Raw genomic sequence first — 26,008 nt, forward strand, 5'->3', positions numbered from 1 at the left:
TTATGGCATTTTGAGTAAGATACTATCCTGGGCAGTAGCATTTGCAATGAATGATTCAGGACTTAGGGTGCAGGGGCATGGGATAGGAGGGTGGGGGTGTTAATACTTAAGGAGAATCAAACGGCCGGCTTGGGTGGCTCGGCCGTAGTCTTCATTGTTGCAGATGGTCTCTGCACCTGGCTAGCGCAGAGGGACCGGACAAGTACAGTCGTGTTTTTAGACAAATAATGAAACTCAGAGGAGTTCTGAAAACAGCTCAGAGTCCAGGACCTCCCAGCACAGGTGCTGCCATGTGTCAGTTGCTTGAGCTTTTGCTGTGGCTCAGCCTGTTCTTTTTAAACTGTTACTAATACTAGCAACACAGTCCATTAACAATAAAGCAGAGAGAAGCAGGGAACCCACCTACCGTCTCCAGCCAGGCTGGCCGTGAGCTCCTTGTGTAGCTGAGGACGTCCTGTCTCTCTGTGTAGCCCCAGCTGTTCTGGAACTCTCTGTGTAGACCAGGCTGGCCTTAAACTCATGGAGATTCATCTGCTTTTGCCTCTCGGGTGCTGGAGCTAAAGGCGTGCACCATCGGGCCTGGCAACCTTGAATTTCTGATCCTTCCAAATGCTGGGATCACAGGTGTACGCCACCATATATGGTTCTGTTCGTCACAGGGGATCAAAACCAGGGCTAGGCAAGTTAGTACTCTACCCGCTGACTCTGTCCTCGCCCGGAAGTTAAGTTTTAAGGTGCTTTGATCTAAGCTGAAATTAACCAAGACCAGTTAGTGCAGTGAAATTATTTTTTCTTCTGTTTCACTTCCTTATGGAACCATCCTGGTTTCCCTCTCTTCCTCCCCTCACCTGTTTGTAGGTGACTTGGGGTTGGAAACTGAAGGGAACGGCGAGAGAGAAATGATCCAAGAAGGATAAGAAAAAAAAAAAATTCAACACAAATCCAGCCATGCAGCAAAAGCCCACTTCTGCCTCTCGGCTGGGTAGGTTTCAGTCTCACGGAGGGAAATGCACATGTACACACGCCCCTAAAACCCACACAGACAAAACCCCTCCGTGGAGACGCCAGTGACAGGAAACTCACTTTTGCACAGGAACTTGCTAATCGCTTTTGTCACTCTCGGACTGTTCCTGCTGCCTTAGTCACCTCCGACTCCCAGGCCCACTGCCTCGGGCTGGGCTCTCCCAGTCCAGGGTTGCCGTCGGTCCTTCCAGCGTGACTCACTGGGAGCCGTGGGGAGGAGAGAGGGAGAGGTGGGTCCCAGGAGGACCTCACAGCCGCGACAGGCTTCAGCTACACCGACTTCTACATGGCTGTGAAGAGCAGCTTAGATTTCCGGAGTCAGTCATCTTGGTATTGAGACATCCGTTTGGCGTTCCATGACAGGTAAGGCTTTTGTCTCTTTAAAAATGATTCTTCAGAGTCCCGGGAATCTCTGTAATTTTGTTGAGATTTTTTCTTTTTCTTTTTCTTGAAGCTGTACAATGTAATGACCTCGTTTAATCCGTCGTAAAGCATAGACCAAACTTGGAGGTGGGGGTGTGTGCTGTGGATCCCCTCTCCAAAGTCTTAACAAGACACAATTATGTTTTCTTGTCGTTTTGCTTTGTTTTTGTTTTGAGGTGGGGTCTCGCGTAGCCCAGGCTGGCTGATCTGTAGTCAAGGATGGCCTTGAACTCCTGTTCCGTCTGCTTCCACGTCACAAGTGTAGGGATTACAGGTGTGTGCCACCAAGCCTGGACGGTCACGCAGAATTCCGAGACATTAAAAATGTGATTGTCTTGATTTCTGAGGTGTTCTCGCATATAGAAAATGCCTGTTTGGGGGCCTGACTGTGTCTGCGCTTGCTTGTGTGAGGACTTTAAACACCACACGGTGGCTTTTGATAAAGAAAATCTAATGACCCTCCAACTTTCACAAGTAACAGTTTTAAAGTTATCTAGCTAGGTAAAGAAAATCAAAATAAAACTGTATAGATTTGGGTCCAGAATTGCTACCTAGTTGTCCTCAATGCTAATGGTCCCTTTCTATACCTTTCTAGATTAAATTTAGTTTCTGAGGTGGCTTCAACTGTCCATCGATTGCCTGGGTTGTAACAGCAGCATCAGCAACAACAAAAGCCCAGAATGTCACTGGTTTTAGGTACTTTACTACATTAATGTCACATTTGATATATTCAAGCAAGAAGTAGTTGATGACCACTCACCGGTTCTAAGACGGTGTGCATGAGAGAAGAGAAGTATAAGGACACCCATCCTGTGGTGAACCTTAGACTCTAGTAGCCGCAGTGAAAAGTACCGTTTGGGCAACAGTAGTCGAGGCAGCGAGGTGGCAGAGGCTTTCAGGGTCGTAGGGGCTCAAGAAGGGTGTAGGAGTGATCTGGAGCAGTTCTGCTCCATGACTTAAGCTCACTCATGACTGTTTTGTGACACCTCTTGGGCCTCCAGCATTGTCCCTTAGTACAATGTGGATGCAGAGAAAGGCCTGTGGGAAACCTCCGTGTCTGGTTTTCCCATTTTAAGAAGACTTTCAATCATCTGGTAACGCAGGTGGCTTTCCTCACGGGAGGGTGAATCGGAGGATAAGCAAGTCTCTGTCCCTGTAACGCTCCTTCCAACATTCCGTGAGCTTCCCTTGTGCAGAGAGCGAGCCGTTTTGGCCACACGGCTGCTGTTTCCACGGACTTTCCTTTAGAGAGACAGGAGAATGATTCCTGGACCGCGAAGGTTGTGTTCGTCTAAGGAACACAGGACGATGAGCAAGAACTTGGAGCCCATGTTGAACCCTCGCTCTATTATTTCTGGGCTGTGGGAACCTCAGATAAGTCACTGAAATTCTTCAATCTTCCTATTTTTTTTTTTTAAATGATAAGACAGCTCGAAGAACAGCAGTAATAACTGAAAACCATTACCTCAAAAGGTTGTTGAGATAAAATATACAAGGTGCTTAGCTTAGTGTCCAGCTTACCACAAACTCTCAAAGGTCAGCCCTTGTAAAGACTTGGTGACGGACACAAATGAAGACGATCTGATTGCTGGCCTGAGAGCAAGCTGTCTACAAACTTGCCTATTTAAACACAATATTCCTTTTAAGGGATTTACATTTTTGAGCACTGGTTACTGACTAGACCCAGGGTTTAGACATTTTATAGTGTTAACATGTGAAAAAAAAAAGATCATGTTAGAAAGTGGTGTTTTAAGCTTTCTCACGCCAGCTCTTCCAACTGCCTAGAGAGCTCTTTTGAGCATCTGCAGATGTTTGTGAACATCTGGATGGAAGTCTGAAGGCTGTGGGTGGAATTGCAGAGGTTCTTGGAATCTGAGGCAGAGAGAACAGTTTATTTCTTGGCCTAGTTTAAGTTAAATCATATAATTTTAATATTTTAGTTGCAATGCTAGCAAGATACAGCTGAAAATCCATTCCTCCTCCACAGCTGGGATAGTTTTGACCAGAAGTTCTTGAAGTGTTGCTCCAGGTCTGGGTGCTTAGGTCCCGTCAAAGCCCAGGTTCAAAGCTCCTTGCTTTCCCTTTCCTCTCTAAATTACAGGTTCCTCTGGATTAGAAAGGCCTCCTTTTAGAAGTCCAGTGACAGACGGCATGCTAATTAGGAAGCTGATTCTCAATTATGTGTCAAGATTAGTCAAGTAGCGATATTGTTTTCCTTGTAGCGACCTTCTGAGAATGTGAGGGAGGAGATTCTGGGGGCTCTAACTAGAGATAGAGAGGGACAGCAGCCAGAAGGGGGGCCCTGGATGGGAATTGATGGCAGCACGGTAATATTAGGGGATGAGTTGGTCAGAGAGAGAGGGAGGCCTTAGGTGATGGAAGGCGTGGCTAGAAGGAAGGGGAGGGAGTGCCAGAAACAGCTGGCCTCTGGCCTGGCCTGCCATGTCACCCCAGCAGCTGCTCCACCGACCACTTGAACCATCTCTGGACTCGGAACTGTCCTGCTGTTCCGGGATACAGACAGCTGTCGTTAGTCTGGTTCTGACTGGACCTGGAAACCATGTGGAGAGCTTGAATTCTTACGTACCACAGCCCTGGCATGTGGCCCAGGAATCTGTGTGATCAAAAACGCAAGCCCTGAAATGACATGGCCTTACATTGGCTTTACAGAAGGTGGTCTAAGAACCATTCAGCAAAGCTCTCTCTTACCAGTCCCCAAACGCCAAGATGGTAGCTGGAGACAGTGCTTGCTGCAAGGAGGGGGACAGCCCTCTCTCTGTTGTGACTGACAGTGGAACACGGAAGAGGATCTTCCTTTGTCCTGAATTTGTTCCTTGAGATAAGTTTCCGGTGGTGAAAGGGTGTGGGCATTTTTAGCTCAATGCTATTTTCATAAAGTACCTTATTAACTTCTAGAGCAGTGGTTCTCAACCTTCCAAATGCTGTGACCCTTTAATATAGTTCCTCGTGTTGTGGTGACCCCCAGCCATAAAGTTATTTTGTTGCTACTGTAATGTAAATATCCAATATGCAGGATATCTGATTTGCAACCCCCGAAGGGGTCATGACCCACAAGTTGAGAGTCATTGCTTTACGGTGTTGTAGGCATGTAGAAGCAGACAGCGTTCCTCTGGAGGAGCGCAAAGGAAGGGATTTACTAGCAAGGAGAAAGTGTCCAATCATCTCCTCTCTTTCTTTTCCTGTAGACTAGAATGGAGAAAGTGTCCAATCATCTCCTCTCTTTCTTTTCCTGTAGAAGGGAATGGAGAAAGTGTCCAATCATCTCCTCTCTTTCTTTCCCTGTAGACTAGAATGGAGAAAGTGTCCAATCATCTCCTCCTTTCTTTTCCTGTAGAATAGAATGGAGAAAGTGTCCAATCATCTCCTCTCTTTCTTTTCCTGTAGAATAGAATGGAGAAAGTGCCCAATCATCTCCCCTCTTTCTTTTCCTGTGGAATGGAATGTTGGGAAGAAATTTCCAGAGCACTGCTGAGTGCTCCATGGCTTCTTCTGGTGTCAGCTGAGGCCTTCTCATCTTGCCAGTTAGTTTCTGGTAAAACCGAAGTCAGCAGTGACCTCTTCCCCATTTCCTAGAAAAGAAAACCAAGGCAGGTGGAGCCTGGTGAGGTAACGGCCTCGTTCCCACCGCAGCCCTACGAGCTGTGCATTGTCACTCGGTTTATTGTCGGAGCAACTGGGTAGTTGCATACATGACCTCATGGAAGATGATGTCATGAAATAAATACATCCAGTGAGTTGGTGATTAATCAGGCCAAAAAACCCATAGTAAAACTCTGTCTTTTTTTTATGTTATATTGGTTAGTTACATAATCTGCTGACAAAAACCCTCGCTTGTTGAACAGATGAGAATAAGGTGAATTTTCAGTGCCTTTCATGAAAAAAAAATTGTACTGGATGATAGTGGCACATGCCTTTAATCCCAGCTCTGGGAGGCAGAGGCAGGCGGATCTCTGTGAGTTCAAGCCCAGCCTGGTCTACAGAGTGAGTTCCAGGACAGCCTAAGCTACTCAGAGAAATCCTGTCTCTAAAAACAAAAAGGAAAGAAAGAAAGAAAGAAAGAAAGAAAGAAAGAAAGAAAGAAAGAAAGAAAGAAAGAAAGGAAAGAAAGAAAGAAAGAAAGAAAGAAAGAAAGAAAGAAAGAAAGAAAGAAAGAAAGAGAACAGAACAAACTTGCTTTTGGGAAGTACCAGCTGCATACTTGCTGTGGTGTTCTAAAACCAATCCGTGCTAGCTTGCAAGAGCAGATTGTAGTATTTCCAGAAGTTTTGGAAGCCGCTCAAGTCACTGGAAGCTGTCGACCTGTATAATGGACGTGCTGTAGGATCATATGCTACATGACCATCTCTTCCTCTTCCTCTTTGTTCAGTGATCTTGTGTTGTTAGCTAGAAATCAGTCGAGGGAGACTTACATGACCGAATCAGCAAGCACAATATGCTGCCGAGAAAAGTGTGAGGGCAAGTTTGAACGCTCTGCTGCTTTTATGATGAATAAAATGTGAGCCGTCAGAAATGAAGGCGTGGGGCTGGAGAAATGGCTCAGGGGTTAAGAACACTGGCTGCTCTTCCAGAGGACCCGGGTTCAGTTCCCAACACCCACATGACAGCTCACAACTCTAGTTCCAGGGGATCTGACGCCCTCACACAGACATAAATGCAGGCAAAACACCAGTGCACATGAAATAAAAATAAACAATTGTTTTTTGATTTTTCGAGACAGGGTTTCTCCTGTAGTTTTGATGCCTGTCCCGGATTTTGCTCTGTAGACTAGGCTGGCCTCGAACTCACAGAGATCTACTTGGTTCTGCCTCCCGAGTGCTGGGATTAAAGGCATGCGCCACCACTGCCTGGTTAATAAATAAAAATTTAAAAGAGGCATTCATTACTATGCCTGGCCAATTTAAAAAAAAAGAAAGAAATGAAAGCATTTTGTGTGTCAAAATGCTAAAGCAGAATTTGATTTACTTCACTTATAGTAACTGCATGCGTACATTTTTAAAAGCTGGAAAAAGTAAGAGAGGGTGAGGGAATTTGTGGAAGGACAATCCTTGCCTCCACCCTGCCCAGCTTGGGATGGGTCCCTTGGGCAGGGCACAGTAAAGGGAGAGTTGGGCCATGTAGAGTTGTGAATGCTGACGGGGTTCCTTTGAGCAGCTGAGGATGGAGGAAGTCCCTGGGCTCTGAGGACTTGAGCAAGTACCCTGTAGGCTAGAAGACCTATGTCACCGCACGCTAAACCCCTAAACGCTTTCTGGACACAGCTCTTCTTTACATAGACTGAGAACCAGCCAATAGAAAAGTACACTCTAAGGCCAGAGGAGCCAGGTATGATGGTGCCGGCCTGTAATCCCAGCATCTGGGAAGCTGAGGCAGGAGGTTTGAGAGTCGAGGTTAGCTGAGCTTCCTGGCAAGACTGTCTCAAAGCAAAGCAAGCAAGCAATAACAACACACAAAAAACAGAAAGCAGGAAACTCACCCAAGAGAGCTAACTGGTCCAATGGCACAGTACTGGGGGGCGCTGCTAGAATCATTAGGAACATATTGAACCTGCCCTTCACTTATAGTAGAATAAAGTTCTAACGGAGGAGGAGAGGAACAATAAAACATGGTGAAAAATAAAATGAGAGAGACAAAGAGGCCAGAGGAAGGGAGAAGAGGACCTGTCTTAGGACGAAGCCAAGGGGACGCTCTCAGAGGTGACCAAGTGCGTGTGCAAATAGTTCAGTTTTCATTTTTAAAAGTGAGGGTGTAAACTGGAGAGGATATGATTCTTCTGAATCGTGGGGTCTCAAATGTGTGTGCCCAAGAAGCACCTGTAGGATTGGGTGGGTTGGGGGTGTTAATAATTACAGCATCCTAGGTGGCCTCCCTCCATCTTTTCTGTCAGGGAGGAGGCAGGAAGGAGTACGCACAGACATTTTCGGTGAAGCTGGCGTGGATGGTCTGCAGGTCATCATTTGGGAGACACTATAGATTAAAGGTTTTAGTTTGGTTTAGAGGAAACACACTCTCCGTCTCTCTGTCTCTGTCGTGTGTGTGTGTGTGTGTGTGTGTGTGTGTGTGTGTGTGTGTGTGTGTGTGTGTGTGTGTGTTGTGGGTGAGGCTGGGGATTGGAGGCTCACAATCCAAGAGCTGATCTTGCGAAGGAATAGCAACAGAGAGAAGGAAGAGAGAGGTCAGTTGTTTGCTACAGGAATGAGCTAAAGCAGGGAGGCTGTGTGCTCACTGTGCTCCTCCGATGAGTTAGTACCCCAGAATTCCCCTCCACAAGCAAACAGCTTTTGGCAGGAATTTGAATCACCCAGCCAAGTTTGAAGACCCATGAACACTTTGATTTCAACTCACCGGGAGGTAGTCATTAAGAACAGATTTACAGGAGAATATGGGGGGATCATGCCAGAAACTCCTGGGGGTCTTGGTGAGTGATAATATTATATTAAAGGAAGAGAGAAGGTATTGTTTTTTGATAAAATGGAGTAGTGACGTAGCCAGAGGCCTCTGGCACTCACAATAGTAATGACAGGTTTACATCATAAAATAAACATCAAAAGTAAATGACACCTGTGTAGCAGTAGCTGGGGCCCTGAGACCACCTGTTTTGTTTTCCTGCCCTCAGAAGATCTGTGACTGTCATGAACTCTCAAACAATCTTTAGTGTCCGGTCCTCACATTTCCCATCACCAAGGCTTCCTTCCAGTCTCTCAGGATAGGACGTGATAAATCAAGACCAAACCGAGAGCGCATCTCCTCGCCAGAGGTCTGGTTCAGGGTCTATTGGCTACAAAGCATGGGACACTTAGAGTCAGACTGTAAGACCTGCTGACCACCCTCATCCCCACAGACCTGCGTGTCTCAGGGTTGGCTTATGCTCTAGAACAGCTCTGCCTTTTCTCCACACCCCACCCATCTATCCACCTCTCTTCCTTTCTCTTTACTTCCTTCTTTTCAGTTTTTCCCTCCCTTCCCCCAATTCTCCTTCTCCCCGCTCCCCTCTCCTTGACAGAGTCTCACTCAGCGGCCCATGGTCTGGAGCTCACTCTGTAGTCTAGGAAGGCCTCAAGCTTTTGGTGTCTCTCCTACCTCAACCCCATGGAGTGCTGTGATTATAGGCATGAGCCACCAGCCTGGCTAGAGGAATCTTCCTTTCTTTTTAAAGGATTGATTTGCTTTTATTTTATGTGCCTTGGTGTTTTCCTGCATGTATGTGTGTGTGAGGGTGTCAGATCCCCTGGAACTGGAGTTACAGACAGTTGTGAGCTCCCATGTGAGTGCTGGGAATTGAACCCCAGGTCCTCTGGAAGAGCAGCCAGTGGTCTTAACTGATAAGTCATCTCTCCAGCCCCAAGGAATGCTTCTTAATAAGTTTTGGGGTTACCAATTCTTTTGGGATCTAATGAGAAGGAAGGCCCTCTTAGAAAAGGAACACACAGGAACACGGACATTTGACATTCAGTTTGGGAGTGTGTACTAAGTATTCTCTAAAGGCTTCCTAGGAATCCATAGGTTTCACATTAAGAGCACCAGCCTCAGAGGCTGTCGGTAGCATAAGAGAAGCATTATGGGATGGAGGAAATCAAGTTCTGCTTATTGTGATGTCACGTTAGATGAAATGTTAACTCTCGGCTGATGCTGATGGACAAGATGGCGGCTGGCGGGCCCATCAGATCCTTACGTTGAGCAGCACGTGGGCTTGAGCAGGTTCCTTCTGGAGAGTATATGATCACTGCTCTGAGTCCTTCCTTCTGAATCCTCTTCTGTGAAGCCAAGGTCAGGTCCTTGTCGGGAGAGCCACTTCCCAAGATTCTATTTTAGTGTCCTAGGTACACCTATGTATAACCTCGGACAGCACCAGAGACACAGCACCTTTTGTACACAGAGTGGATCAATTCAGACTATAGAGCAGAGTGAGGAGTCAGGGGTCAGCTGACACCCCGGGGCCAGGCAGTGCAAGGCAGCAGCTGGTACATGTGCTGTTCCTGAGTGTAAGGTATAGTCATCCCTTCCCCTCTCCCCTCTCCCCCTCATGTCTGTATGTGCATGTGTGTCTGTGTATGTGCATGTGTGTGCATTCGTGCACAGTGTGGGGATTGAACCTATGGCTTCACGCATGCATTAGGCAAGTGCTCCAGCATGGAGCCGTATCCCGCACCCAGACATAGTCTTTCCTCCCTGAAGCTGAACATCGAGTTGGGCCTTGACAGCTCCGGGGCCATTCATTTCCCTATACAGTCTTTTGACCACAGATGCCCATTTGACCATCGCTGGGTTTGGCAGTTTGGGGGAATTGTATTTTGGTTGAGAACTCAAGCGTCTGAACATCTTTTCTCAGTGGAGCAGAGACCTACCCCAAATCTGCCCGCTTTAACCAGCCGCCTCTGCTGGCAGCCGAAGATGATATCGCATTACGGAGTCATGGTCATAGGATGGGCTGCATGCAGACTGGGGGTCGGGAGGGGGTGTGCCCTTCCTCAACCCTCCAGAGTACAAGTATGTGAAACTGGCTAAGAACTTAGGAAATATAAGTTAATGCTCTCTTTTTCTGCGGCAGTGTGGGAACCATATACCCATCTTTGAGGTAGCACACGAAAATCTCTAACAGATACATTCATATAAGGAGTATAACTTGCCTTAATCGTTTGTCCACCCCTGGGTAGGTTGTGTGCCAAGTTCAATACGTGTCTGAGTAATAAGACTGCATTGTACGAGCCCCTGTCACAGCCCTCAGCACCCAAGTGCAGATTTATAATGGTTAGGCTTAGGATTTTTCTGACTTCACGGTGGCACGCAGACAGCTGTCCCGCCGCTCGTGCTCAGCACAGCACCCCGTACATGACATTTCACTATAAATTAGTCTTCAAGTTAGATGGCTGTGCCCAGGCACAGGCTGATGTTAGTCTTCTTAGCCTGTTGGTATAGGCTCAGCTAGGATGTTAGCGTGCTACCCTAGTACATTTAGTAAACAATACTTCCAATGGAGGACGGTTCATCAGAACATCAGACCACTGTAGGCCAAGGGGCAGCAGAGGCCAGGGGCAAACGTCTACCCGTTTTACAGGCCTCTTGGCGTCCTCGCTGCCCTTCGCCAGCCAGTGGTTGCTGCAGGTGAGTGGCTGGTTCCTCTCCCTTCTGGATGCTTCCCTTGGATGTCCCCCTCCCCTCCAGGCCCAACTGCTACTCTCTTGAGTCACCTCTAAGGATATATAACTCACCACAAACCTCTTTCTTTCTCTCTGTCTTGTATTTCTTTTCTCAGTTGCCACAAACATTTCTATTAGTTTTATTCCAACTGTGAGCTTAAGGCAATGCCTGCCATAGTGGGGAAATCTAAGAACCCATGGGATCAGTCCTCCTACCCAGGAAAGGGGAAGGAAAGCCATATATTTAGAATAAAATTTAAATGACGTAAAGCCATGTCTGCTGGCAACAAAACCCTTCGTATAATTAGCTCCGCAATACTTTTTTCTCCAGATAAAACCTGACTTTGTTGGCTCCTATATCTTTGGACAGTAACTGACTGCATTTATGTTGGTGGCGGCTCTTCCCCTGGCTATGTTGATGGGGTAGATAGCATTGGAGGTCTGTACAGGAAATATGCGGGGTAAAGCCAGAAAACCCTTACATATCAGCACTACCACAATTTCCTACATCTGCTAAAACAATATTGTCATTGTATCCCCGTACCTAGATTCTCTGGCAGTATCACAGAAAAATCTACAATACTGTTGGCTTTAAAAATCTAACAGTAAACATAGATTCATAATAGTAGTGCGGGTCCGTTGTAGCAAACGTGACGCATGCTTTTTTAACATAAGCGCACAGGAATGCATTTTTGCAACTTGTATGTCTTTGTGTATTCACTCCAAGGTGTACAGAACCCACAGAGAAGGATCCTGGCATTGCTTCCCAGCCAACTCTCAGAAAGGAAGGTTTGAATTAACAAAGGGAGACTGTAGCTGTCTGTCCGAGGCCTGTGGCTGGCTTTTCTTTCTTCTCGTCATCTATGTCTTGGGGAAAGTAATTAAAACAGGGATTGTGGCAATGTTAATATTAAATTCTAGAGCTGTGAAAATATGTGGATGGGGGGAGGCCCGTGTAAAATTTAGCTTGACTGGTCCAAACCAGATCGATGGCTTTGGAGTTCCCCAAGTTCTGACCGTTTGACTTGGGAAAGACCCGTCACACGCTTATCTGGGAGAAAGGTTCATTTCTCTTCCAACAGGGCTTAGAGGCCTGCGGTTTCAATGGAAGACTAGACTGCTAGCTTTCAAAATTGTTGTCAAGAAAAAAAGCCAAAAGCCCAGCGTTTTCAACTTAAGTTCCTGTTTTTGTTTGTTGACCTGTGACAAGATAGCCTTACATTTTAAGCTCTTCTGACATAGTTGGCCTTTCTTTGGACAGCTGAAATTAGCTCACTTCAAATTTATTTTCTACACCCATTAATGCTGTTTGGCAGTTAAATTTGGTCACGACTGGCTGGTTTTCTTTTTTTCACAGGTAGCTAACTCACCGTGTTATCCACCAATTATAGTTACTCAAAATTGCCTTGCCAATTTTGAGGACAGTCATGGACTCTGAAGTACTAGGTCATTAAAACCCAGCTGGTGATTGTGGGCCTATGCGGTTGTGATGTGAAAATTATTGTGACATTTGGAAGACAGTTGATGCTTTAAAATCTCTACATCTGTACTTTATCTTTTAAAATTCCCAGGATCTTAGATGAGAGGGATTTAAGGTTCTTGGGTCTTGTAATTTGATGTGCACAGACTCCCCCCTCCACCCCCAGACAGATTTTCTGTGTAGCCCTGGCTGTCCTGGAACTTGCTCTGTAGACCAGGCTAGCCTCAAACTCACAGAGATCAGCCTGCCCTGGCCTCCCGAGTGCTGGGATTAAAGGTGTGTGCCACCACTTTAATGATGGATATTGGAGTATAATGGGTTGATGAGCTTATATTTTTAAAGTTAGAGAACTTACAGCTAGCTATGTAGCTTTGTAGCTAGTTTTGGAATGAAAGCAAAACAAAATTTTCAAATGATGAGTGTAGGCCTGTTTCAAAGTTCTTCACATGTCAGGAATTTCCCAAAGGAAGCATAAATATTTAATTTAAGAACAACTTTTACATATTTTGAAAGACATGTGTGCTTGATAAATCATGAGTGTGCTTGTTTTAGCATAAGAAGAAAATTACTTTTTTGTTTTTGTTTGTTTGTTTTGTTTTGTTGAGACAGGGTTTCTCTGTGTAGTTTTGGTGCCTGTCCTGGATCTCGCTCTGTAGCCCAGGCTGGCCTCGAACTCACAGAGATCTGCCTGGCTCTGCCTCCTGAGTGATGGGATTAAAGGTGTGTGCACCACCACTGCCCAGCTGAGTAAAATTACTTTATATTATCTTTTGTTCCTTTCAAATACTAAATATAAGTTGGAATATCAAAACATTCTTTAAAAGGATTGGCTTAGCAGAAGAGAGAATTTTTCATTTAACTGTGAGAGAAATCTCATGTTTGATTTACGCAATATCCCTGATAATACATTTTTCAAATATGCCTGTTTTTTTCTGGCTTTATTTTACCTTTTAATTGTTATTATTGTTATTATTATTATTACGTGTGTGTGTGTGTGTGTGTGTGTGTGTGTGTGTGTGTGTGTGTGTGATCCAGGGATCGAACTCAGGTTGTCAGGTTTGCATGCTGGTACTTTTACCCTCTGAGCCCAGGCTTTGGTTTAACAGTAACTCAGTAACTCATGATCATGTTAGGACACGCACTACTCATGAGACGCACAGGTTATCAGCAATGCTTTTGGCTGCAAGTTACACCACACCTGACTAACAACATCGACTAACAACAGTGGTTCACAATACCCAGCATTCCTTGCTCCACGTACCAAGCAGTCAGGAGCCTGCCTGTGTTCTGGAACTGGTTCAAATAGATGTGCGACTGTCTGCAACGTGACCATGGGGTTGGAACTATCCGTTGGAACCTGGTGGGCTGGTCATTGAATACATCCTGAAAACAATGACTGCCCAGAAGTCAGGTAGCCACTAGCTCAGCAGGGAGGGATCAGGCCATGCAGGCCAATCTTTTCATTTTTCCTGGCTCCTCCCAGCTTCTCCCCACTTCCTTACCTACCCAACTTTATGTTATTTGTCTCTTTCCCTCTTTAATACAAAAACAAATCCTACAAAACCCAAAATCAAGGGACCAGTAAGACCCCAAACCAAACCAAACCAAACCATGGAGCTGTTGTGTGTTGGCTAACGACTCCTGGGCATGGGTCCTGCCCTGGGGTGTGGTTGATAGACCCACGGACACTCCAGTGGAGAATATTGGCTTTTTCCAGTTGCCAGAGGGTAGCAATTACAAGTAGCCTCTTTGCTAAGGGTGGGACCCCATGTGTACTTCCCCCTCTCAGAGCTGAGACCCTGTCTGGCTTGTTAAGGACTTGTGCAAGCCGCCACCATGCCTGTGAGTTCTGATGTGCATCTGTCCTGCTGTGCCTGGAAGACACTGTTTGCTTGGACTCATCCATCACCTCTGGCCCCTGCAATCTTTCTGCCTCCTCTATTATTCCCTGAGCCTCGAGGGGAAGGGTTTGATGAAGACCCCATTTAGGACCAAGTGCTCCAAAGTCCCTCACTCTTTGTACATCACCCACTTGTGGATCTCTGTGTTAATTGGCGGGCCCAGTCTTGGGCAGGCCACTGCGGCTGCCATGACCACGGTGGCTGTCATACTCTGGAGATAGCATCGTGCAGCAGCTCTTCTCCCCGTCTTCCAGTTCTTACATTCTGTCTGTCCCTCTTCTGGGATGGTCCACGAACCTTCAAGGGAATGGTGTAAATGCCCTGTTTAGGACTAGCACTCAATTGCCGCTGTTCTTAGCACCTTGATCACAGTGAGTCTCTGCATTCACCATATACTATCAGGGCTAGGGGTTGGTGAGGTGAGGACGTCTTCAGAAAAGGAACTATGTTATCCTTGGACATATATATGTGTGCATTAGTATACTTGGCTCTCAGAATGTGTGCTTTGTATGTTGATTGGAATGAATGTTTTACTCGACACATTTACAGCTCCACTAAACACCCACAACATCCCAAAGACCTTCAGATTTTCCAGTGTCTTAAGTGGCAAGCTTAACTTTCTTTCTCTCTCTTACCTCTTTGTGTGTGTGTGTGTGTGTGTGCATATGGGTTTGTGTGTGTTTATGCATGTGGGTTTGTGTATGTTTGTGTGTGTTTATGCATGTGGGTTTGTGTATGTTTGTGTGTGTTTATGCATGTGGGTTTGTGTGTGTGCATATGGATTTGTGTGTGTGCATATATGTGTATATGTGTGTGCATATATGTGTATATGTGTGTGCATGTGGGTTTGTGTGTGTGTGTGCGCATGTGGGTTTGTGTGTATGTGTATGCATATGGGTTTGTATGTGTGCATATGGATTTGTGTGTTTGCATATTGGTGTGTGTGTGTGTGTGTGTGTGTGTGTGTGTGTGTGTGTGTGTGCATGTTCACGCGTGTGTTCAGGCCAGGGGTCGATGTCCGGTGCATTCACATTCCTCCATCACTCTTCCCTGTGTATATTGAGGCAGAGTCTCACTTGAACCCGGAGCTCATGATTCAGCTAGGCTAGATAGCCAGTTTGATGTAGGAATCACTGGTCTCTCCCTCCTGAGGCCGAGATTATAGGCAGGCCACTAGGCCTCTAGACACTTACCTGGGTGCGGGAACTCCAGGCCTTACACTTGCATGGTGTGTGCCTTACCAGTGAGCTACCTTGCCACCCCAGCAGGCTGACCTTCACATTCTTGCTTCCTGTTACTTCTTCAGCTGTAGCCTGGGGAACAGGCAGAGTGATCTGTTTGGTCCCTAGATACGGAACTGATGTTACTCCTTTGCACTGTCCCCTCTTTTCGCTTTGTGAAGCTCCTTTTCTTCCCAGATTTTAGTCAGTGCCACTTCGAGTGCGACACTTGGAGGGGTTTCAACCATTGGCGATCCTCACTGCCCCCTCCAACCTTTCACATCCTTCTCTCCACAGTCCGGCTGGAACCCAGCTTCCTCCGTGAGTCCTTAACAGGGTCCTAAGCCCGAGCACATCTCAACCCCATAGAGCCCAGTCCATTTCCAGTCTGTCTTCTTCCTTGGTGGATCTGCTTCACTAACCAGAGTGTCTCACGTCTCCATTTGCTGCTTCCCCAGCAGTAGGATTTGTATCTTGTCTCCAGTCAGCTAAATTCCAGGCAAGCGGGGACTGCCATGACCAGGGAGCGCTGTGTGTAAAGCAAGAAACCAAGAAAAGTTGTCTAAATGATAGACAGAATGCATAGACATCAGTAGACAAAATGGAAGTCGTGAGGTGGTAGAAATGCCGTTTTCTCTGAGGTTCTAAACGCTGCTTTATTTGTGTCTTAACATAGGTCTATCTGCCATCATGGGTATAGCTCATAGGAGAAACCTCTAAGCTGCGTGTGTGGTTCACATCTGTAATTTCAGCACTTGGGAAGCCGAGGCAGGAGGACTGTGAATTCAAGGCTAGCCTGGGCTGTGCTGTGAGACTTCTGTCTAAAAGAACACACACACACACACACACACACACACACACACACACACACACACACACACACACGCTGGGGAACAGTGCTAGAGGGCCTGGCTAGAGTCTGAAAACTGTTCACCTGCCTTGCCCTGCCTTCCGTTTCTTGCTCCTCTATGTAGGAGTTGGTGGTGTGGCAGGATGGTGTGGCACTCAGGGCTGTAGCTCTGCTCCAGTCAGCAGTGAGCATAGTCAGAGGCTGTGAGGGTTTCTTTGTGTCTCGGCCGGTGGGTCTATAAATTAGGGGTATTTTCTACCATGGGGGATTATTGTGAAGAGAAGATGAGGTAATGCATGAAAGTGCCTGCATCGTGGTCCAGCACTTTGTAGACTCTGAATGGATGGTGCAGTGGGTGACTGGGCAAGCATGCTTGGATGGCTAGGGGCTGCTGAGATGCCTTTGTTAAAACTTTGTAGACACTGAATGGATGGTGCGGTGAGCGGCTGGGCCTCTGTGCTTGGATGCCGGGGGGTGGGGGGGGGTGGGGGGGGGGTGGGGGGGGGGGTGGGGGGGGTGGGGGGGGTGGGGGGGGTGGGGGGGGTGGGGGGGGGTAGGGAGGTGGGGGTGGGGTGGGGTGTGGGGTGAACTGCTTTACTGAGTTTGCTTCTTAAAGGATGGTTGTCTCCAAGGAGTGCTTGTTTGAAAGATGACCGTGTGTCACTTAATGCTATAGCTAGGTTCCAGGAAGTGTTTCGTTAATCAAAAATTAGTCACTGTGCAGACTTCATAAAGTATACTTACGAAAGTCAAGGCAGCTACTAAACCGGGCATGGTGACATAGCCCGTGATTGCAGGAGCCTGAGGCAGGAGAATTGCAAGTTCACGGCCTGCCTGAGCTAGAGTGAATGCAAAGCTTGCCTGGCCAACTTAGTTGAATCTCTTGCTCAAAAATAAAATAAAATAAAATAAAATAAAATAAAATAAAATAAAATAAAATAAAATAAAATAAAATAAAATAAAATAAATGAAGTATAAACCAAAGAGGGATAGGGGCAAATTTCAATGGCAGAATCCTTACCTAGAATGTTCAGAGCTCTAGGTTCGATTTCCAGTACGAGTGTAGGAGCAGGGTGGGGGTGGGGGAACCGCTATGACATCGCAGGTGATGTAATATTGTGACGGCATCATTGGATACGCAGCTCATTACGGACAGATGTGCAGGGCACAGCTGTATCTCGGAACTGGAATAAGGAACACACTCACACCTCCCAAATGCCCAGAGCATTTAGACCCGGGATAAAACCCCTTTGTTAGCTGTGATGATAAAACTATGTCCAGAGACGGTATCTTGCTTCTGGTGACCAAGCAAAATCGAATCCATTTATTCTCCGTATGCAGGCAGGCCTTGAAACTGCACCGGCAAGTGAGCTTAATGAAATTACCTTGACTTTTGACTAGGTTCCCCCAACCCTAGCTTAGCTAAATAAAAATACCAAAAATAACCTGAAAATCTGGATTTCAGCTAAAGAACTAATAGTATTTTTAGTATAAGCATATCCCATGACCATTAATTAAAGAAAAAATAAATTGTTTAGCGAAAAGAGAGTGACTATGGAGGGAGTATCAGGTGCTAATTATTCTGTCAACAAGCTGTTTTAATCAGCTTTGAGAACTTGCCTTTAAAAGAGGGAAAATGCCTTTGGAAAATTGAGATGTTGATTTTTTTAAAATTGTATTATTCCAAAAAATTTTATTACAGCCAAAGAAAAGCAACTAGTAAAATGAGTCCTGGATGGAGGAGAATGAAGGATAAAGGCACATATGTAAGAAGATGCCATGATGAAGCCCTTTCCTGTGCATAATAACCTGAAAAATCGGAAGAACAATGGGGCTGGCTGGATGGCTCAGTGGGTAAAGGCATCTGCCACCAAACCTGATGATCTGAGTTCAATTCCCAGGACCCACATGGTGGGTCTTGTGTAGGCAACCGCAGCTGCCATGAGCTCGTGGTGCGCCATCCTGTTGAGTCCAGAAGACACTGTCGCGTCCCCTCTGACCTCTGGCTCTAATCGTCTTTCGTCCCCCTCTTCTCTAATGGTCTCTTGAGTGTTGGGGGGATGACGTATAATCTAGATGTCCCACTGGTGGCTGAGCATGGCCGCTGACGCTTATTTTCTATAGTTTGACCAGTCGTGAGTTTCTTTGTTAACAATGTCCTCTTGCTGTGGGGGATCTGATTAGGTTCTGGTCTGTAAGCCTTAAAAATGCGGGGCCCGGAATCTAAGTTGACCAAGAAGACCCTGGAATTCAGCCAGGAGAAGATAAGCAAAGGGAAAAGAAAGATAACCGGCCGTCATGTGATGGAGAAAGAAGCCTCTAGATCATGTGCACAGTGGGGTACAGAGCGGGGAACAAGCTCTTCACTCCAACTGAACCCCAGACAGAGAAGTTTCTTTGGACCTTGTTTCTGAAAAAATGCCATGTGTGGATCTCACTCTTTTAGTACCTGAACACACACACACACACACACACACACACACACACACACACACATGAACCATGATATATATTTATGTATACAGACACACAGACACAAACACATACAGAGAGAGAGAGAGACCCTGATATACATACATACACACAGACAGACAGGCAGACACAGAGAACCTTGATGTGCACACACACACACACACACACACACACACACACACACACACACCCTTAATACACATACACACAGACCCTAATATACATACATACAGATTACAGACACACAGACCCTGATATACATACACACAGACACACAGACACACACACATACAAACATACACAGAGACCCTGATACATACACACACACACAGACCCTTGATACACATACACACAGACCCTAATATACATACATACAGATATACACACAGACACACAGACCCTGATATACACACACACACACACACACACACACACACACACACACAGACCCTGATATACATACATACAGACACACAGACCCTAATATACATAATACAGACACACACACATACACACAGACATACAGACACACAGACATACACACACAGAGACCCTGATACACACACACACACACACACACACACACACACACACACACACACACACACACACCCTCACCTCTCTTAGGCCAGGTGTTAGAAATGAAACAAGACCCCATGGGGAGGTTTTCAGAATTCCTCTTATGTAAGACTTATTAATATAAAATATAACAACAGCAACAACAAGATCTCTGAAATACATAAGCCCACAGAGGGATCTGATTGGGATCCGTAGCAACACATTCTAGGATATAGTTTACCCTGATCAGGCGGCAGAGATAAGAACTCCACGTGGTCCCAGGGAGAGGGATTTCTCTTAGTGGGACGATGCTTTGCCAGCTGCCCCGCAGGGCAGCCCTGTGTTTATCCGCTGTAACGTTCTTCCTGCTAGTCCTTTTGTTTGAAAGGCCCAGTGCTCAAAGCATAGAATATTGAGGAAGCTTGCTTCGTGGAATGCAAGTAATCGCATTGCCTCACTGACTGGTCAATGGCTGTGGTCTGGGTGGCATTTTTGGTGTGGTCTGTTAGTTTTCTGGAACTAAAACAAAATACCTCAGGTTGGGCAAGGCTCCCCAGGTTCTTTCAAACGGAGGCACGTGTATTCGGGAAGGTTCTAACTATACAGCAGGAGTGTCAGAGATGGGGATCCAGTGGCGTCCTGAGTGGGACACCACTAATTTGAACACGAAAACAATCTCTTCTCAACTCCTGTCACCTTCGCTTTAGGGGGCCATACAGAACATTAACATGATTTTTAAATGACTGTGTGTGCGCTGCACTGCCTTTGGAAAGTTATTTGCTTGGCTTTTCTAAGATCTAGGCTGAAAACATAGGCTTCTTTAGAGAGAATGTGGAAATGTGCCCCAGGTACCCAGTTGGGTGCCATCTTCTCATGCACCGTCCCCTCTCTCTGCTCTGGGGGCTAGACTTGGTCTCCGCTCTGGTTCCTTGTGGGTGAGGAGGAGGCGGTGCGTTCACCTGTGACCGACGTGTCCTTCGGAGCTCTGTGAGGCTCCATCCGTGTGTCTGGGTGGGTACCCCAGGCTGATGTCTGTCAGCCTCGCCTGGAGAGTCCACTGGAGCTGCAGCCGGTGCTTATTCTGTCATTTCTGTTTCTTCTGGTTATAAATGTCACCTGCCTCACTGAGTCCTTTTCTTATGACCCGACAAGTTTCCTGGGATGGTTTCAGCTTTTTCATACTTACAAGGAGATAGCTTTTTAAAAAAAATCTTAAAGAGTATTTTTAGTATTTCCCCACTTTGGGAGGAATATTGGGGCAAAACCTACAGCTTTGGTTACTGGACACCACGCTTTCATTCTTGTATTTTAAATTGGGGTAGGTTCTGCAACAGTTGCTCACTGGCCTGGCAGATGGAGTGGTGGTGAAGAGGATTGGTGTGGGGGGGGGTCTCTGGGCTTGTCCAAAGGCATTCTATTAGCCCAGCCCATCCTGGCTCAAGTCTCCTGTGCCATGCTTTCTTCAAAGTGACTATCCAGCTGGCTGTGGTGGCAAATATCTTTAATCCCAGCACTCGGGAGGCAGAGGCAGGCGGATCTCTGTAAATTTGAGGCCAGCCTGGTCTACAGAGCGAGCTCTAGGCCAGCCAAGGCTGCCTAATGAGAGGAAGAGGAGGAGGAGGAGGAGGAAGAGGAGGAGGAGGAGGAGGAGGAAGAGGAGGAGGAGGAAGAGGAGGAGGAGGAGGAAGAGGAGGAAGAGGAGGAGGAGGAAGAAGAGGAGGAGGAGGTGACTCTTCAATAGTATTAGCAAATGAACTGGAGGATATGTTTAGATTTTCTTTTACAAAGTATCACAAGATTTGATTCGTATAATTTTTGTTACGGAAGCAGTGTATACATATAAAGAAAATTCAGAAAATATAAATAAACATTGAAAAAAATGAAAAAAAAAAATTAAGCCAGGTGTAGTGGCACACTCCTTTAATCCCAGCACTCGAGTACTGTGAGTACTAGGCCAGCCTGGTCTACATAGTGAGTTCAAGGATAGCCAGGGCTACCTAAAAAGAGTCTGTCTCAAAAAAAAAATTGTAGTCACACTAATACAAGAGTTATCAGTATTGGTATATTGTTCCTGATTTCTATCCCTCCCCTTCATTTTATTAAAAACTTGGGATCATATTATTTTTGCTGTTTGGGGCTTTTTTTCACGTAACATTTGCTATCATATCTATTCCCCCTACAATAGTAAAATTTATCCACTAGTGGAGAAAGGATGCTGTCTAGGAGGTGCTGAAAGACTACATGGAAGAGGTGGCCTCTGAGCTGGGCTCTGGGAAGGGTGTGGAGAGCAAGTAAGGGCGAGTGTTAGATGTTGAGGGCAGCACGGTTGAGGATACTGAGGTTGGGAAGGGTAGGAGGGCTTGGGGATATCCTGTTGACGCTGTAGAGACAGACCAGAGGAGACTGGAATCCAGGGAGAGAGCTTCTGCAGTGCAAAGGACAGGCCACAGATCTGCTCCAACGTCACCCCAGCCGTGCTTCAGACACAGACCCTATGATCTCCCCTACCAATGCAGGATTTCCCACATGCTCCCCTGGGCTTAGGACTACTTCCTCATGGTCTATCCCCTGTTCTTCCGTTCTCCTCCAGGACTTAGTTCAAATGTCACCCCCTGGATCTCACCGCCCCGCTGACTTTAATGCCGTCCCCAGAGTTCCCTTAGTATTTTTTATTCACCTCTGACGGAGTCCGCATCTGCTCCTAGAAATTTGTCCTAATTTTCCTGGGGGGAGGAAGCTGAGAGCAAGGTCATTTTCGGTGCAGAATCCTGCTTTGTCTCTTTCTGGTTTAGGACTTTCTTCCCCAAGGTGCAAGCTTCTAGGGCCTGAGCATCATGCAACCACATCATGGTGCCTTCCTGTGGACTGTATATTACTTCCCACTGAGAAATAACTTCTATAAAGAAAAAAAAAAAGTGGCCAGGCAGTGGTGGCACACTCTTTTAATCCCAGCACTCTGAGGTAGAAGCAGGCAGATCTCTGTGAGTTTGAGGCCAGCCTGGTCTACAGAGTGAGTTCTAGAACAGGCTCCAAAGCTACACAGAGAAACTCTGTCTCAAAACAAACAAACAAACAAGCAAACAAAACCCCCAAAAAACAAGAAACAAAAAGTGAAGGTCAGAGACATTATCATCCAAGTTAAAAAATAATAATGTTTTTAAACCTCTAGGCTCAGTCTAAAACCAAAACATTATTACATTTCCTTCTGTCTCCATTAGGCCAAGTTTATGTGGAAGTCAATTAAAGGCAGATTGTCATATTTTTTCAGACTTCTAAATTGATATTGATAGAACATTATACTTGTAAGCAATAACTTAAGCCATTAAAAGAAAAAAAAAAGAAGAGCCTTATTCTGAGGTGCCCTCGTGGCTTTACGGGTGTTAAAATCTGCCTTTCAGCTGAGCATCTAGGGAGACATTTAATCTCATAGCTGTGGACTATATTTGCGATATAATCCACACAAAAAGAGCTCGTATCTGTATACCAAAGGGGGCTTCCAAACTCTAAGACAACCCCATGAACCCATGTTCTCACCTGGCTCTTCTATTACTTAGACAATTGAAGGAGTGGTAGTTTAAGACACGGCAGCCACGTGCCTCGGGGAGTTTGCTCTCTGGAGGGGCAAGTGTGAGGTGAGCGGAGCATCTCTAGCAAGCTGGAATGGCTGCTCATTGCTGAGAGCAAGGCCTTTTACCTGATTATGCCTTTTGCTTTGCCTGGACCAGTGTTCTTAAGACAAGGGATCTTACCAGGACCACTGTGTTGTGCCTATACATTCAGTTCTGTGTGAACGGGAGGGAGGGGTCCTTCACCACGCCAGGAGCTTGTTTCTCAGTTGGTATAGTGTGCACTGCGGGGCAATGGCAGAGGCTGACTGGATTCCTTTCAGAGCCCCGTGTCAGTCCACTGTGTGGATGTGGCTGCATCACTCCTTCAGTCCCTGCCTCTTCCTGGACCGTTCAGTTAGCTTATTCATTTTGTTGCTGTTCCAAGTGTACCGCAATGGAAATTCTCACACGCCTGGACTGCGTGGAGGTATTCTGGCACAACGTGTTCAAAGACCAGAGTTGCTGGTTAGAAGGCGTATGCATTTAAACTTTTGGTAGATACTGGCAGGAATATAAAGAGTGGGGTGGCACAGGGTAATAAGGGGTGTATGGTTTGTAAAGAGTTTAAAAACAACAGTGAGACCCCAATATGGGTCCGTTTTGCTGATCACTGTACGCGGTCAGTGATGAAGTCACACTGAGTTCTTTTCTTGCTTCCTTTTCCCTTTTCTCTCTCATCTATTTCTCTCTCCCCCTCTCTCCCTCCCTTCCTCCCTCCTTCCATCTCTCCCTCTCTCCACCCTTCCTTCCTTTCATTTTTTTTCTTTAGTGAGATAAGGTCTTGCTACGGAGCCCTGCCCAAGTACTAGACCAGACAGGTCCCAAACTCCTCCTGCCGCAGACTGGCAAGTGTTGGCATGACAGATGGGCACCGCCACGCCTGTCTCAGAGTAAGTTCTTTACAGTCTGTGTAGATTCTACCGGAGCTCCAGAGGCAAAGTTTTGCAAACATTTACATTCTACCCTTGAACGGTAGATTGGGATTCCGTGGTGACGGCAGGGTGGCCAGAGAGACTGTGAATACACTCTAGAGTTCTTGGATTCTGCTGTTCCAGCTGACCTCTTGGAGTTTTGTATCTTAATTAATTGTGACTATAAGGGCAAATCTGAGTGCACACATAAAATATTTTACTGAATTTAAGTAAGATTTTAGAATTGAAGTCGGGTGGTGGTGGCGCACACCTTTAATCCCAGCACTCCGGAGGCAGAGCCAGGCAGATCTCTGTGAGTTCGAGGCCAGCCTGGTCTGCAGAGCGAGCTCCAGGATAGGAACCAAAACTACAGAGAAACCCTGTCTCGAAAAAAATTTAGAATTGAACTTTTTTGAGGTGTGTGTGTGTCTGAGACAGGGTTTCTCTGTATAGTTTTGGTGCCTGTCCTGGAACTCGCTCCGTAGACCAGGCTGGCCTGGAACTCACAGAGATCCGCCTGGCTCTGCCTCCCGAGTGTTGGGATTGAAGATGTGCGCCACTGCCATCCGGCGAAATGGATTTTATAACTTATTCTAAAGCTAAAGATTGGCTCAAGAGCACGGCTGTTCCTGGAAATAGTGTTGTCCTAGGGAGGAGGGAGGTTTAAGAGTGTTCCGTCCTGTTAAATCCATGTTATCGAGTTTTGTCCAACAACACTCTACAGAGACAACAGGCCTTTCATCTGTTCGTGCTGTTTTTCTGTACTGGGGATTGACCCCGGGGCCTTATGCTTGCTAGGCAGATGTCAGATTACTGAGCCACATCCCCTGCTCCTGTTTTTCTCTTCTTTCTTTCTTTCTTTCTTTCTTTCTTTCTTTCTTTCTTTCTTTCTTTCTTTCTTTCTTTCTTTCTTTCTTTCTTTCTTTCTTTCTTTCTTCCTTTCTTTTCTTTTCTTTTTTTTTTTGAGACAAGAGTCTGTTATCTGAAGTTGGCCCAGAACTTGCTAAGTAGTCCAGGCTGACCTCAAACTTACCATCCCCCTGCTTCAGCCGCTCTAGTACTGGGGTTGTAGGTGTGTACTGACACGCTTGGCATGGTGCCAGTCTTCTGTCTGTACAGTTGACCAGTGGCGTGTGAAAGTGGTTAGAGAAATCTGTTTGCTGTTAGAGGCCAGGCCTGGGGTGAGGAGGAGATCACTCACACACTGGAAAACGTCATTCGGTGCTCCCGCTTCCCTTGGATTTTATTTTGGATCCTAGTTTTGTCGAGGTTACAGGGATAGGCAGGCCTGACCCAAGGGGGTACGAGAGTCAGAGGGGATGGAGAGACAGATGACGGGCTCCTCGGCCAACTGCTCCATAGCTTGTCATCTTGGGCAAGGCCCATTCCTACTCGGTGCCTTATTTATTGATCCCTTCTGTAAACTGGGGGGACAATGGTGATGACCGTAGAGTGTTGTTGCTGTCAAACGAGGCAATTTCCATAAAGCACTTCAAGCAACGTCTGGCAGACGCTCGTGATTATTATTCCTTGCCAAAGGTTGGACATTCAGCTTGGTGCAGGACACAGCACCCTCTCAGTTGGCTTAGAGGTCGTCCAGGCTACACGTTATCATTCACACCTTGCAGCTCCAGTTCTGTGACTCACCTGAGGTTTCGTAATTAATCAGCAAAGGGGGTGAGAAGCTAACCAGCCCCCCCCCACTCCACACCTGGGCCCTTCACAGAGCAGTGAGATGCTAGATGTTCACACAAACCAAATTCACTGCTCTCCACTCAGTGCCCTGGGCCAAATGGCCTGCCTTCCTCATGGTTTAAGTAAGTCTTGACTTAAGGGTTTATCCTAATTCTAAAGGACTTAGGGTAATGATTACCCAAAGGAGAGACGTTCTGTCTGAAAAGGAAGTCAACAAAAAGGAGAATAGCTGTCTGAAGATGATTTCATATTAGAATTGGGAGATACTCTTTTTTGAGTAAAAAGATCACCGTTACATAGTGGAAACTTTCCCCTGGAGGGATGCGGGGGAATAGGTTAATTTAGGATGAATAATTTGGAAGAGCTAGCTAGCTAGCTGTATGAGCTTTGTGCTTAAACAATAAAGACAAGACACAATGCGTTTGAAACATCCCCCGTGGATGGAAAATGTGCTGACTCAGCAGGTTCCACTCTGGGCGTGGAGTGAGTCCCTGGCAGCTGAACTGCTTTTTGTAGCTCTTGGCTTCCTCACTTCCTTCGTGGGGGAAATGAGTGGGTTGACTTTGATGACCTTTTGGTCCTTTCATCACACTGAGTTTCTTTCCACAGTGGGGGGACTTGTTACCCTACAGCCTGGGGATTGCTGAGTATGAGGGAGTACCAGAAATCAGGGGAATTTCCCGAAACATATGAGCATACCATATTTATTAAA

At 46.3% G+C, this 26,008-nt stretch overlaps 1 protein-coding gene across 1 annotated transcript in view; it reads left to right on the plus strand.

Annotated features, from left to right (window-relative positions):
- Window positions 1-961: 961 nt before the first annotated feature.
- The window catches only part of Rhoh (ras homolog family member H), a 36,761-nt gene continuing 11,714 nt past the window's right edge, over window positions 962-26,008 (plus strand). The window contains exon 1 of the mRNA XM_052735902.1: window positions 962-1,386. The gene's annotated coding sequence lies outside the window, so the exon portion shown is untranslated. The remainder of the gene's footprint in view (window positions 1,387-26,008) is intronic.

Source organism: Peromyscus californicus, unplaced genomic scaffold (genome assembly GCF_007827085.1).
Source record: "Peromyscus californicus insignis strain IS unplaced genomic scaffold, ASM782708v3 Scaffold_13__1_contigs__length_99412109, whole genome shotgun sequence".
Taxonomy (NCBI): domain Eukaryota; kingdom Metazoa; phylum Chordata; class Mammalia; order Rodentia; family Cricetidae; genus Peromyscus; species Peromyscus californicus.